The sequence below is a fragment of the Cardiocondyla obscurior genome, linkage group LG02 (assembly GCF_019399895.1).
Source record: "Cardiocondyla obscurior isolate alpha-2009 linkage group LG02, Cobs3.1, whole genome shotgun sequence".
In the NCBI taxonomy this organism is placed as follows: domain Eukaryota; kingdom Metazoa; phylum Arthropoda; class Insecta; order Hymenoptera; family Formicidae; genus Cardiocondyla; species Cardiocondyla obscurior.
The window spans coordinates 10,589,097-10,601,974 of record NC_091865.1 but is presented as its reverse complement, the minus strand read 5'-3'; the positions used below and the strand labels follow the sequence as shown (position 1 = coordinate 10,601,974).

The following is a 12,878-nucleotide window of genomic DNA, read 5'->3' as shown; positions in this document are numbered from 1 at the left end:
TGCACGATAAATAAGAACATTAACAAATAATTTAAAACAATTTCTCTAATTGGATAATTCTCATGTATGAATTTAACTCGAGCACCGCACAATTTTTCGTCGAAATCTCTCGAAAACTTTCAAGATATATATTTCCAAAAACTTATGTTTTTCCGAATCGCTTGGTTTTCAGCAAAATTACACACATATTATTTTCAAAGATTTTTATATACTCAGAGTATATTTTTCTTTCTTCTATATTTTGTAAAAGACTATTTTTCAATTTTTCTCATAAAAGCATTCGAATCTTTTTGTATAAGATTCCAGTCGCCATTGTGTATATTGCGCAACGATTGAAAGTACTTCCGAGTTTCACATTAGAAGTGAGTAGCATCGAGACCTTTTTCCTCGATGGTTAGGAGAACCGATCGTTAAAGTCGATAAAAATTCCAATTGATTGAGGGCACGTTGAGGTCTCTTTCTTCCTTCTCTTCACATCTAATTTCCTTGCCGTCGTCCGACGCCATCCGTCATTAAATTCTCTTCCGACTGACGGCGTCGTAGCGCACGACGTATACCCGGACCCGGCATCTGCCAAAATGTTTAATCGATCATATTCAATTAAATTACGGCGGGGGTTGAAAATAGTGGCGGTGCTTTTTAACAAATGCGACCACCGTTTGCATCACACGGGTCAAACGTTTTTTTTTTCTTTTTTTTTATTTATAGCGATTTTTATTCGAAAATACATTGACTTCATATTAATAACAGAAATCAAGTTTTAACAGTATTTTCTTTTTATACGCTTTTATTCAAATAATTTTAGCTGCGTAATGTCAATTACATTTAAAATTACACATTTGTGGGAATTAAACTCTAATAATACAAAGGATTTGTTTAATTTTTGTCCACGAATGTGCACGAAGGCATAGTGGATAATGAACAGAAAATAGGTCATCCCTGACTGCCGTACGTAAAAGTCGAGTTACATTACGCGTAATTTTAACATCCTGGTAGATGCCGCTATTTTGCGGTTGACGTGCGTTTTACGCGGTGACGTAATAATACGAATTAACTTTATACGCGGTGTAACGCGAATTACACGTATATACATCTGCGATATCGCGAGTGCGTGGGCGCGCGTGAGTTTGATTTACTTTTGTCAGGCTGGAGAATAATTTAATTAGAATGTCGAGTGACGGGAGGGAGCAGGGAAAAAGGGAGAGGGAGAGCCCATCAACCTGGCCGCGCACGAAATACGCCGCCAGTCTCACTTAATTAGATGCACGGCAGGCGGCAGGATTGCCTCCGGGCAACTCTGACTTGCGTAAAACTTCCTCGGGTTGACTCGATTATTCGTTTGTCGTCGCGAACGACCGGCCGCTCGCGCGAACAAACTTTATTTTCGCAAGCATCTCGGGGAGAGGTGTCCCGATCTAGTACGCCAGATGCAATCCGACTAGTTACGGGGTGCAAATGAAAAAATAAGACTTGTCGAACCGAAGAGAAAAAAAAAAGAACTATTCCTTGAGGGTCCACTCGACGTGTCGCTTGACTTAATTTCATTTGTTAACGACGTAATTCATTGTCTTCACCGGTCATTTGACTGGACCGTGTGTAGTAAATGTATGAGAAAACTCGGCATACTTAGACCTTTTTTAAAATTATTTTGTACAAGTTAGAACAGAACAGACTTCGACAAAAATTTCTTTATTCATATTAGTATATAAATTGTTTTTTAGACAAAGTGCTTTTTATTTTTTTTTCTTTTTATTTGCGTCAATCTAAATCAACGGCATCGAATAGAAGTAGTATTATTTCTTGCTTTTCAAGCGCTAGTTTGCGTGCTTTCACCGTGGTATTGTAGTAGACGTAGGAGCCTGCATTCGATCGTTGCGTAATGGAAGTAATAACGATCGCGCGATGTCCCGACGTCGAGCTCCGCTCAGCCGATTCGGCAGTCGACGGATGTTTTATTTCATTAGCAGTTCGTTAATTATTAATGAATTACAATGCTCCGCCAGTAGTGTAAGCACATACGTACGCGTACGTTCGCCAATACGAGCGACGACTCCGGCGGCTCTCGTTAATCGCGTCGCATCGCACGTCACCGGTAGAGTACAAAAGCCACGGCGTGCTTACTGCAAACTACGAATTTGCAATGCAAACGTAAAAATTGCAAACGACGCATCGTTACGAGGCATCGCGGCCGCTTGTTTGCGTTTATCGCGAATAGTACCAACGCAACAGCAAATGACCAATGTTTTTTTCCTCTCTCTCTTTCTCTCTCCGCTTATGATCGAACAGGTCAACGCAAACATGTTTTTTGTATATTATTTTATGCTTATTATGTCGACTCTATTCGAGTTTCTGCAAGTTATTTATACGTCGATGAAATTAATAAAATTACAATTAAAATCAGAGGAGATTTGAACAAACAAAGCTTGGTTTTCAAAGAAAAAAAAAAAAAAAAAAGAACACTAAAGAGAACCTTATAATAAATAGTGAATTTTTATGATTTTATTTATCTGCGCGATGCCCTCTTAAAAAAAAATTGCTCGAATTTTTCCAATTGTAATCGCAAGTCGAATTAAAATCGATTAATCCGATCGCGGTTTTAACGCCGAGCGCGACCATTGAAATGACAGGCGAGATTTGCACATGTTGCTCTCAGCCGATAGCAACATCCGGGCTGACAATAGTTACTACCGGTTTTGACACGTCAAACGAATATTTCTCTGTGCAGTGTTTAAACGACACTTGTGCCACCTGAAACGCGATGGATGTAATATCACGCGCGGGCACACATTGCAGCGCTTTATAAGAAAAATGCAAAAGGAACGGATTAATTTTATTATTGAAAATTATGATAAATTTATTTTATTGCAGTCTTGGCATTCTAGAAATAGAACCTTGAGAGGTTTAATTAATCGACTATACATATAATAACGCAATTTTTTCTTTTTTATAATTCAAAATCCGTCGTTTTATTCGATTATAAGCAGCAATTAAAAATCAAAATATAATTGTAATCAAAAATGAATATCTCGGAGAGAAGATCGTCTGGCTTTAATCGTCATCGTATATCAACCGGTCGCGAATGAAAGCCCTGCCGGGCAGAGAAACGTATCGAAATTAACAGCGAGGACTCCCGGCTATGTCTAGCTGACAAACGTATTGGATTTCAATTATCTTACGCATGATAGGCGCGCTTGGAGAGTATGTATGGGAGGAAAATGTTTGAATAATGTATACTGCTGGTGTAACAGAAAGAGGAGTGACACACGTTGAAGACAGACGCGAGAACGTCGGACGATGGATGGAGAGACGTTTCCCCGAGTTTTATTACGGCTATTTTTTTTCGAGTTCCGCGCTCGATATCAACATTACCATAACTTTACATTCGTAATTGGCTGGCGCCGAGCCAGCGTGACACGACTCCCTTTTCCTTCGCCTCTTCCTTCTCGCTTTCAGCGCCTCAGTCTTTCTTCGGCCTTTATTCTTCTCCCAGTTTGTTCTCTTTGTTTTTTTTTTCTCTTTCTTCTTCTATTCTCTTTCTTTACTACTTTCTCTTTTCGTACTTTTTTTTTTCTTTTCCTTTTCAGTCCTTCTTCTTCCCGTACTATCTCACTAGTCCCTATCATTTTCTTTTTCTACCTCTGTAGGTACCGATTCAGAGGCCCGCGAGCCTGCACGCTGTTCGCTCGTTTTTGGTCTTTGTTCGTGACCCCCGCTATTGTTCCCCGAACAATTGTCGCGTCCGGCTTAGGTGTCCAATGACGATCGGCGACCGCCAAGATACGTGAGACGGATGCTTAAGTGGCGCCTGGCACGTTCGTTGGCCCCCGTTCGAGCGTACGTGAATCGCGAAGGGCAGAAGGGAGTAGTAGCTCCCCACGAACAGAGATGATCCTTAAAAGGCCCTCACGTCCGCGAGAAGAATAACGATCTTCTCCGTCTTCTGCTATGCGAGACAGGAAGTGCTTCGATGAAGTATCCACTCAAGTGCACGATACGTACTTCGTAAACACCCCTGGCGCGAATGTCTTCGTCGTGAGAGAAATAATTGCAATCGTACACGAGGCCATTATTAGACTTCTAACTGTCGGTATGTTCCTGAAAAAAATTTGTTAATTAAAATTATTTTAAATATAGACAAGAAATTAAATTACTAAATTAATTAACAAAAGAGTTGAAAGCGACGGGCTTGTTTGAGAGAAGTAGAACCGGCAGAGATCGAAAAGAGATACGAGGCGGTATTTAACGTTTAATGTTTAAGTAGCGCCGAGCTATTCAATTTACAGTGTAATTTAACAAAGCTGTTCTTAAAATACTGTCCGCTCTAATAATTCCCCGTCGGTATTATCGCTAAATCACAGTATTATATAATGCGGAAATCATATCTTTGGGATTCCATATCACCAACGGATTCCATAATATCTTCTTCTTTACTGGAAAATATGGTACTCGGAAATTCCCATTTCCGATCGTGCGCGCAAATGGCTTTACGATAGGTCTCTCTGGACCGTCTTAGTACATAAGTATCACCCGCCTGGGAAGACTCCGCGTGACCTTACGAATTTCCGTACCTTAATTATACATCGCCGAGTATTGGCGGAGTACAGCCTGACCCAGATTTACTGAAACATGCACGAGGCCTTATTTATTTTTTAAAAAATCAAATTTTATTTTGCTTCCTTCTTAACGTCAGTAGATCAATAATTCGTAATCGTGACAATCATCAAGTAACAAAATTTATCAATAAATAAACTAACGAATAAGAGTACTCCGGAACTGATTAGCGATAATTATACGACTGATATTTATTTTACTGAAAATGTCGCGGCTTGCGAGAATAACAATCTATTTCGGGATTTGAGAATTGTTGCGATAAAGCTTAACTCAATTATCCGAGTAATATCTGAATGAAGAGCGGTTAGTTGAGTACGAAATACTCCCCGCATATTACATATTGGACATTATGCGGAAGTATATGCGACATCGCGAATATAAATAAACGTTTCGTTGGTTATTATGAGTTACGTTCACAAAATTGATGTATAATTTAATGTTTATGTTATCTAATTATATTTAAACAATATCGAGGGAGAAATGAGAGAGACGTGTAGATGCACACGGAACTCGTAAATTTAATGCCGCAGGAACACACCGAGCAATGGCTAGTTGTACCGGATGTACTGCAATATCGCACAAACGTTACGAATATAATGCATAAATATTTGCGTTAACCGGAAACTCGAACAATTTATACTGCAGGCAAAGGAAAGTCGATTGTTAAACACGGTTAAAGGACTGCATAAAATTATCCGAGACGGCGCGGCGTAATTAGCTACATGTTTACATACTACTTACTGCTTACACTTTTATGAGGGAGGAAGCGGGAGAGAGAGAAAGGGCGGAAAGGGGGTGGTCTGACACGAACCCAGCGTAGGCTGACTTAAATGGATCGCTGCGCTGTACATCGAGCGCAAGCAAACACGAAATTCAAATATAGATTTCGCAAACGGTAACTTCCGCCCGACAGCAGAGTAATTTACTGATTTCTTGTCTTGTACGTTCGAAATTAAAGAAAAAAAAAAAAATTTTTTTTTAATGAGAAAAAAGGAAGGAAAGAATCAATTAAGAAAATAATACGTTTAATACAAATCTCTTTTTATAGTTTCAAAATATGTGGTGCGATATAATAGTAGAGTGTTCTATTTTTTAAATTGGTGCAATTGAGCGCCGTGAGAGGCACCGATTTATTTTAGCATTCTTGTACGGCGGATACGAGGACGTAATTGATCCATGATGACCTAAGTGCGTACTAATCGCTCGGAATCTATGAGCCGAAAGCGGCAGATCGTTTTGCTCGTTTCGCGCGCAACGAAATACACCTGATAAAGTCGTTTCGTACCCAATCCATCTTAGTCCGCTCGCAATTTTCTCGCGTGCCTACGCTTTCATATGCCATGTCCGGGAGAATGAGCCGCGTGAAAGCCAGCGGGGCCTGAAGATTATAAGGTTCCGCAGTTGGCTCCGGTAACCCTATCACCCTCTTTGCCCTCCGCAATCTCGCCGTTCTCCACGCGACACCCGCCATTTCGACGCGGGGGTGAAAACCGCCCGCACCCGCGACGTGACTCCCGCGTGTTCAATGACATCAAACAGAACAATTTGTCAATGCCGCGTGCAACGTTTGTCGCCGGCGTTTACACGTTCCCACGTATACGCGCCGCACGTAAACGCGTATACGCACGTGCGTGTGCGCTCCGCGAGGCGCGCTATCATGAACGTCCATTTAAGAGAGCTCCGTGCGTACGTAACTGAAAATAAATAGAACTTACGGCACGGACAGGGTCGATCAGGGAACAACTCACGTGTAAAAGAGCTTGACATTTTGCGCGCCACGACACGCGGCACATATTATTTTACACGTCAACGTGTAATCTGGGAAATAATAGTAGATCTTAATATCAGCGAGCTCGATAAAATCGGAAAGGGAAAATAAAGCGAATTAATATATGGAGTATGAAGTGTTATGTAGCACGAGGAGAACAGAGATAAGATAAATGTGTTTGAATAATTGTTTACTTGCTCATTATTTTAAAAAGCTTTATAGTTTTTTTTTAATTATTAATATAATTGAAAAAAAAAACAAGATTGGAACTTTTGGGTTGCATATTATCCTATATTTGTGTCAAAGATATTAATATTATTTATCTTCAAGATTAATTAATTTGTATACATGTAATTAATCCGTTATTAAACTTATCATAATATAACATAATATTATTATTAAACACATAATGGATACTGAAAAATAACAATTGGTATTTGAGACGGTGTTACGTAGCAAGTTATTTTTATAATTAAATAAATTTGTAATTTATAAATTTAAATAGACATTCGACAATTTGTACAACATACAGTAAGCATTGTTGAATTTGAAAAGAGAGAGAAAGAGAGAGAAAAAAAGAAACAAAATTTAGTTTCCATGAATATTGAAAGAGAGCAACGCACGGTTTTCTAGTATCTGCAATTTTAGTTCGCCATTTATTATTGTCCAGAGCTATTTATTTTCTTTTTCACCTATCAGTCCGTTCCTTTGCATCATTCTTTGTCACTGTCCAGAATATATCCGAGTGTAACGGGTAGAAAAAAGGAGGAAGAGTACAAACGGCTCCTTCGACGAGCGCTTCGGCGACGGTCAGTCTGGCGTTCGCGTTTATAAAGACGGTAGCTGTCCGCGTGTTAGAAGGGACATAAGTAGAAGTGGAGAGAGGGTAGGAAACATAACGGACACGTCAAAGCACAAGGGAAAATAAAAAGCTGTCCGTTAACATTATTTTATCATTTCAGCTGTGTAAAAAAATATTAAATTAAAACGAATGTTCCTCGAAAGAAAAAACTGAGTCCAAACGCGATGCGATTATTTTATCGCGGAACAGATCGGGGTTTTCTAATCTTGGCAAATTTTATTTAATTACGAAAAAATATATTTCTGTAGATAAAAGTTTCTTTTAAACTTCTTAAGGATAAAAAATAAAATTATAAGCTGAAAAATAACATTTTATAATTAGAGATTTTTATGAAAATTAATACCGGCTGTGGGGATCTGCTAAAGAAATTATCCAGTTTATTTTAGTCATATTTGGATTTTTAATAGTATTTAAATTTGTTTGTAAATTGAAAGCTAAAAGTATTTCCATTGGTTTCATAGACACTTGCGGAATTAAATTTATTTTTCAAATTGATCAATCGACAAACTAGGAGAGACGTGGCGAATTTTAGCCGCTGAATCAGAGCTATTGGCAAATTAGATGAGCTAACTTTAATCCGCTTTGCAGTTACGTACACATTTGATATTTATCGACGAGTAACATTGGGTTAAAAGGGTATTATACTAAATAACACTAATAATTGATACTGATTGATCTAATAAATATTCTCCATATTTTTTAAACCCATTAAAGTGATGCAATTATTAGCCATTCAAATATAAATTCTTTGAGAGCAATATACGCATGTACAATTGAATAAAAATAATTAACGCACACTTTTGCGTACCGCAAATGTTACATCTATAGTTTAAAAATGTAGAAAAAAAATGTATTATTTATGAATGAACATTTTTATCGGATCTAGATAGTTTATTTAGCTAAAAAATTTAGTTACTTTTTAAACGTTCGGAATTCACGGCGATTAAAATGCTTTCGTTAGGTTTATTCAATGGCGCAGAATTTGTTTACGAATAACGTAAGCTATCAAGCCGGAGGCTGACGGTACGGGCAGTCGATTCGTTGGTTTGCGCCACGAAATCCAAATATCTTCCACCAACTGCACTTGGCAAACGTTCTACGTAGTCTGTTCGTAGCCTGGAGCTCATTCGCCAATCACGGTGCTAGTCCTTTTTTTTTCCCCCTTTCTTTCATCCACCCTCATACGTGCGTTCACTATTCTTCCTATGCAAAAGGAACATCACTATGTCTCTAATCGTACAATGTTACGGTTTCCGTTTTTCATTCTCAGTCTCATTACTCCTCGCGTGATCCTGCAAAACCCGCAAACGTTATACTCGAGCAAAATCAGCGAATCATTAGAGGAAGTGTATAAACGTAGCGGTTTTCATTAGATAGAAATTCAGTTTCCACCTGTCGGAAATTTCGATTAGATGGCTCTTTGTGAGGATAAATTTTTACGATTTAATAAACTTATGGAAATTGTTTTAGTCATCTTGGCCGCACACATTTACGAGCATGCAGATTTATAGACACATTTCTTTTTCTTTCTTTTATGACAGACATTTTACATTTGTCGAATAAAACATAAAAATATATTCGTTCGTTGCTTTTTCTTTTTTTTTTTTTTTTACGATGAACGTTAACAACATTTGTCAAGATCTGCAATAAGAACGGAGCAAAAAAAAAATATTTTTTTTTACGTTCGTACGTTTAAAGATTTCTTGCAGCTCTTTTAGAGTTCGAGGAAGCTTCGTACGTAACGAAATGCAAACGCTAGAAGGTTTACTTTTACAACACCGTTACTCAGTGTATGATTGCGTTGTTGGCGCAAGTGATCGTACGTCTCGAAAGACGACAGCAAGCACCTCATCTGCAAATAAGCGCGATTTTAATTAATACCAGAGTTTGTGGAAGTTATTACTCGACTGTAAAAAGCAGGTATGGTGTTTTCTGCGGCGACGGCGGCTAGCGTACGTGACTTCCTCTCCCCTCGATCCTCTCCTTCGGCCACCTAGGAAGGAGGGTAGCAGTGGGTGAATTCTCCCTCAGTCCTCAGCATTCGGCGCTTCGTGGCATACGTACGACGCGATTCGTGTGAGGCTCTACGCACACCACGCTAAGATCACGTACGCTAGTCGTCGTCGTCGCAGAAAACGCCATATCAGCTTTCAATGTACGAACCGTTGAGTATAGATATTGCAATTGCACATACGTATACATATATTATATTAATATATATTTATTAAGTTATAGATTATTATAAGACGTGCAATTTTTTTTAGTGGAGGAAAGAAATCGCTTCGTTGATGATGCATTAAAATTAGACGTGGTGAAGCAAACGAGTTATTGAAAAATTAATAGTTCTCTTTTTGAAATGTAATTGCATGTAATCCAATGTATTCTATTTATTGAAAGTAATACGATTGACTTTAAATATGAAAATCTTTGCACGTGCGATACTGTTTCGAAATCTATATCGACGCTACTTGATATTTGACCGCAAAAGAGATCGCGCTGGGAGCTTTGAAGCATTGAAATTAGATATCGTTGCTCGATAAAATACTAATATAATGCGAAACATCTCATTTGTTTATTGGAAATTTAGACGATTGTAAATGTAATACGCGCTTCTATTGATTTCATTCTGTAAAGTAAAAAAATGTTTAACGCATATGATATTACGCACACGCTGTATTACAAACACAAATCTAACTACATCGGAATATATTATTTCTCCAAATAATATTACGTATTATAAATAACTAAATATTACAATACGTGCGTGTCATTTACTTTTGCTTTTTTTTTACGTTAAAGAAAACTATTTTACTTTTAATAATTTTTAACATATTAATAGTAATGAACTACAACAGATGTATTTATTTTACTTGGTATTTAAACGATTCTCATTTTTTTATAAATAAGTGATATTACTTTAAACACTTTTGGCAAGTTCTCACCACTTCCGAAACATTCTTCGGAAAAGTAAAATCACGTTGGGATACATTTTCGTGCAATTAAATACGCGTATTGCTACTAGGTACGAACGGACTTCAGGGTGAATATTCGAAATAATATTCGGCGTGTAAAATTCTTTTTCGTACAGAGGTAAGCTACATAAACAAAACATTGCGTTCTTACTTGGCGCGCCGGGCCGCATTTCTCAATCGCCGACAAGTAGAGGGGATGGGGTGGGTGAAGCGGAGCAGTGGGACCGCGGGGGAGAGGAAAAGGAATAGCAGGAGCCCGGCGCACTGCGCGCGCATCTCTTCTCTCGCACTCTATCTTCCGGTGGCCGAGCGCGCAGCACGTGGTGAGGAGACGTTCGGTCTTTAACATTGTGATACGTGGGTTTGGTGGTACGGACGTCCACCACGGCGTAATTAGACATTTTCGATGAATACTCCGAACACGGAGAGCGCATACGAAAAGTGTTTAAAGTAAGTTTTATTCTGTACAACGTGGGCCGCATTTCTCAGTCGTCGACAAGTAGAGGGAGGATGGAGGGAAGAAGCGGAGCAGTGGGACCGCGGTCGGGAGAAGAAAAGGAATAGCAGGTGCACGGCACGCTGCGTGCGTATCCCTTATCTCGCGCATTCTATCTTCCGGTGGCCGAGCGCGCAGCACGTGGTGAGGAGACGTTCGGTCTTTAACATTGTGATACGTGGGTTTGGTGGTACGGACATTTACCACGGCGTAATTAGACATTTTCGATGAATACTCCGAACACGGAGAGCGCATACGAAAAGTGTTTAAAGTAAGTTTTATTCTGTACAACGTGGGCCGCATTTCTCAGTCGTCGACAAGTAGAGGGAGGATGGAGGGAAGAAGCGGAGCAGTGGGACCGCGGTCGGGAGAAGAAAAGGAATAGCAGGTGCACGGCACGCTGCGTGCGTATCCCTTATCTCGCGCATTCTACCTTCCAGTGGCCGAGCGCGCAGCACGTGGTGAGGAGACGTTCGGTCTTTAACATTGTGATACGTGGGTTTGGTGGTACGGACATTTACCACGGCGTAATTAGACATTTTCGATGAATACTCCGAACACGGAGAGCGCATACGAAAAGTGTTTAAAGTAAGTTTTATTCTGTACAACGTGGGCCGCATTTCTCAGTCGTCGACAAGTAGAGGGAGGATGGAGGGAAGAAGCGGAGCAGTGGGACCGCGGTCGGGAGAAGAAAAGGAATAGCAGGTGCACGGCACGCTGCGTGCGTATCCCTTATCTCGCGCATTCTATCTTCCGGTGGCCGAGCGCGCAGCACGTGGTGAGGAGACGTTCGGTCTTTAACATTGTGATACGTGGGTTTGGTGGTACGGACATTTACCACGGCGTAATTAGACATTCCCGATGAATACTCCGAACGTGGAGAGCGCATACGAAGAGTGTTTAAAGTAAATTTTATTCTGTACAACGTGGTGCGTAGTGGGCGAGAGCGGCCGAGCTCGCGGAGCGTGATAGAGACAGAGGTCACGCGAGGTAGATAGAAATAACGTCTTTGTTTCGATCAATGGCTATCGCGGTCCAAGGGCTTAACACAATCGCCAGTCAAGCACGCAGTTAGCTTAGCTCAGGGTGCGCAGTTAGAATAGGTTTGCACGCGACGGAAATTAATATACATCTACGAATCATAAGTTGTTAATTTACGCGACTAACTAAAACTTCTGTTCTGTTTTTTGTTTCAAAAAGGGATCAAGAGAAGAAGCGAAGGTGCCGTCGCCGATAGCGTTCTCGTCGCCGATATTATAAAGTATACGAACTGTAGCCAGTTCGTCGGGCGTTTTTCGGAATTGCGTTTCAGTATCCGGGCGATTTTTGTAGTGCGAAATTTAAAAACGCGAGTGCAATTATAAATTCCCCCGGTCGCGGTTTATCGCGAGTGTCTTGTGCGCGGAAGGATGGCTCGACACGTCCCATCTGAGAGGAGGAGCAGGCCCGGGACGGGCATCCTGCATCGGCGGAGCAACCTTTCAGTAAGCATCGGTTTTTATTCGCTTTAGTTTACTAGAAATTTCGTTTAAATAATAAATTTATTTTTTATTGTTTAGTTAAAAAATTAATTAAAGTCGCGTACAATTTTTTTTTCTAATAAATATTACTCTAATCGTCTCTACAATTAAAGTTTTTATTTTTGTTACAGACTCGTCGTATTTGCAGAACTCCGCTGCGGCGCATCGATTGGTGAGTCAGAAATTTTTTTTCACATTTAATATTATGGGCATTTTTGCGTTATACTTAGAAATTTAACATTACACCTGTGTGTATAATATAATAAAGCGTCGATATTTTCAAAGCAACGAAATATAAACCTCTACGTACGATTTCGCGCGCGGATGCGTCTTTGCGTACATTTTCGCGTGCATTGCAAACTGGTGTTACAACACGTCCATTACTCCGTGAAACTTGATAACGATTTCACGATGTTTACTCAGCGCAAACCATGGTATGGCTGCGTTAATTAATTCGGTTTTGATCATGATTTCCGCGCTCCTTGTTTTGTTTCAATTCGGTGCTTTAACTTTGTCGGAAACGTGTTTCTTCATACTTATATATATTTAATATGGTCAATCGGTTGTGTGAAAACCGGCGAAAAATCTGATAGAAATAAAAATTCACGTACGTAGAAAAAAAATTTTTTTTTGGATATGTAAACGACTT

General features: G+C 39.7%; 1 long non-coding RNA gene across 1 annotated transcript in view; it reads left to right on the top strand.

Moving 5' to 3' along the window:
- The first annotated feature begins 11,219 nt into the window (after nucleotides 1-11,219).
- The window catches only part of LOC139113457 (uncharacterized), a 41,717-nt gene continuing 40,058 nt past the window's right edge, over nucleotides 11,220-12,878 (top strand). The window contains exons 1-2 of the long non-coding RNA XR_011547694.1: nucleotides 11,220-12,193; nucleotides 12,361-12,401. This is a non-coding gene — a long non-coding RNA (uncharacterized lncRNA). The remainder of the gene's footprint in view (nucleotides 12,194-12,360; nucleotides 12,402-12,878) is intronic.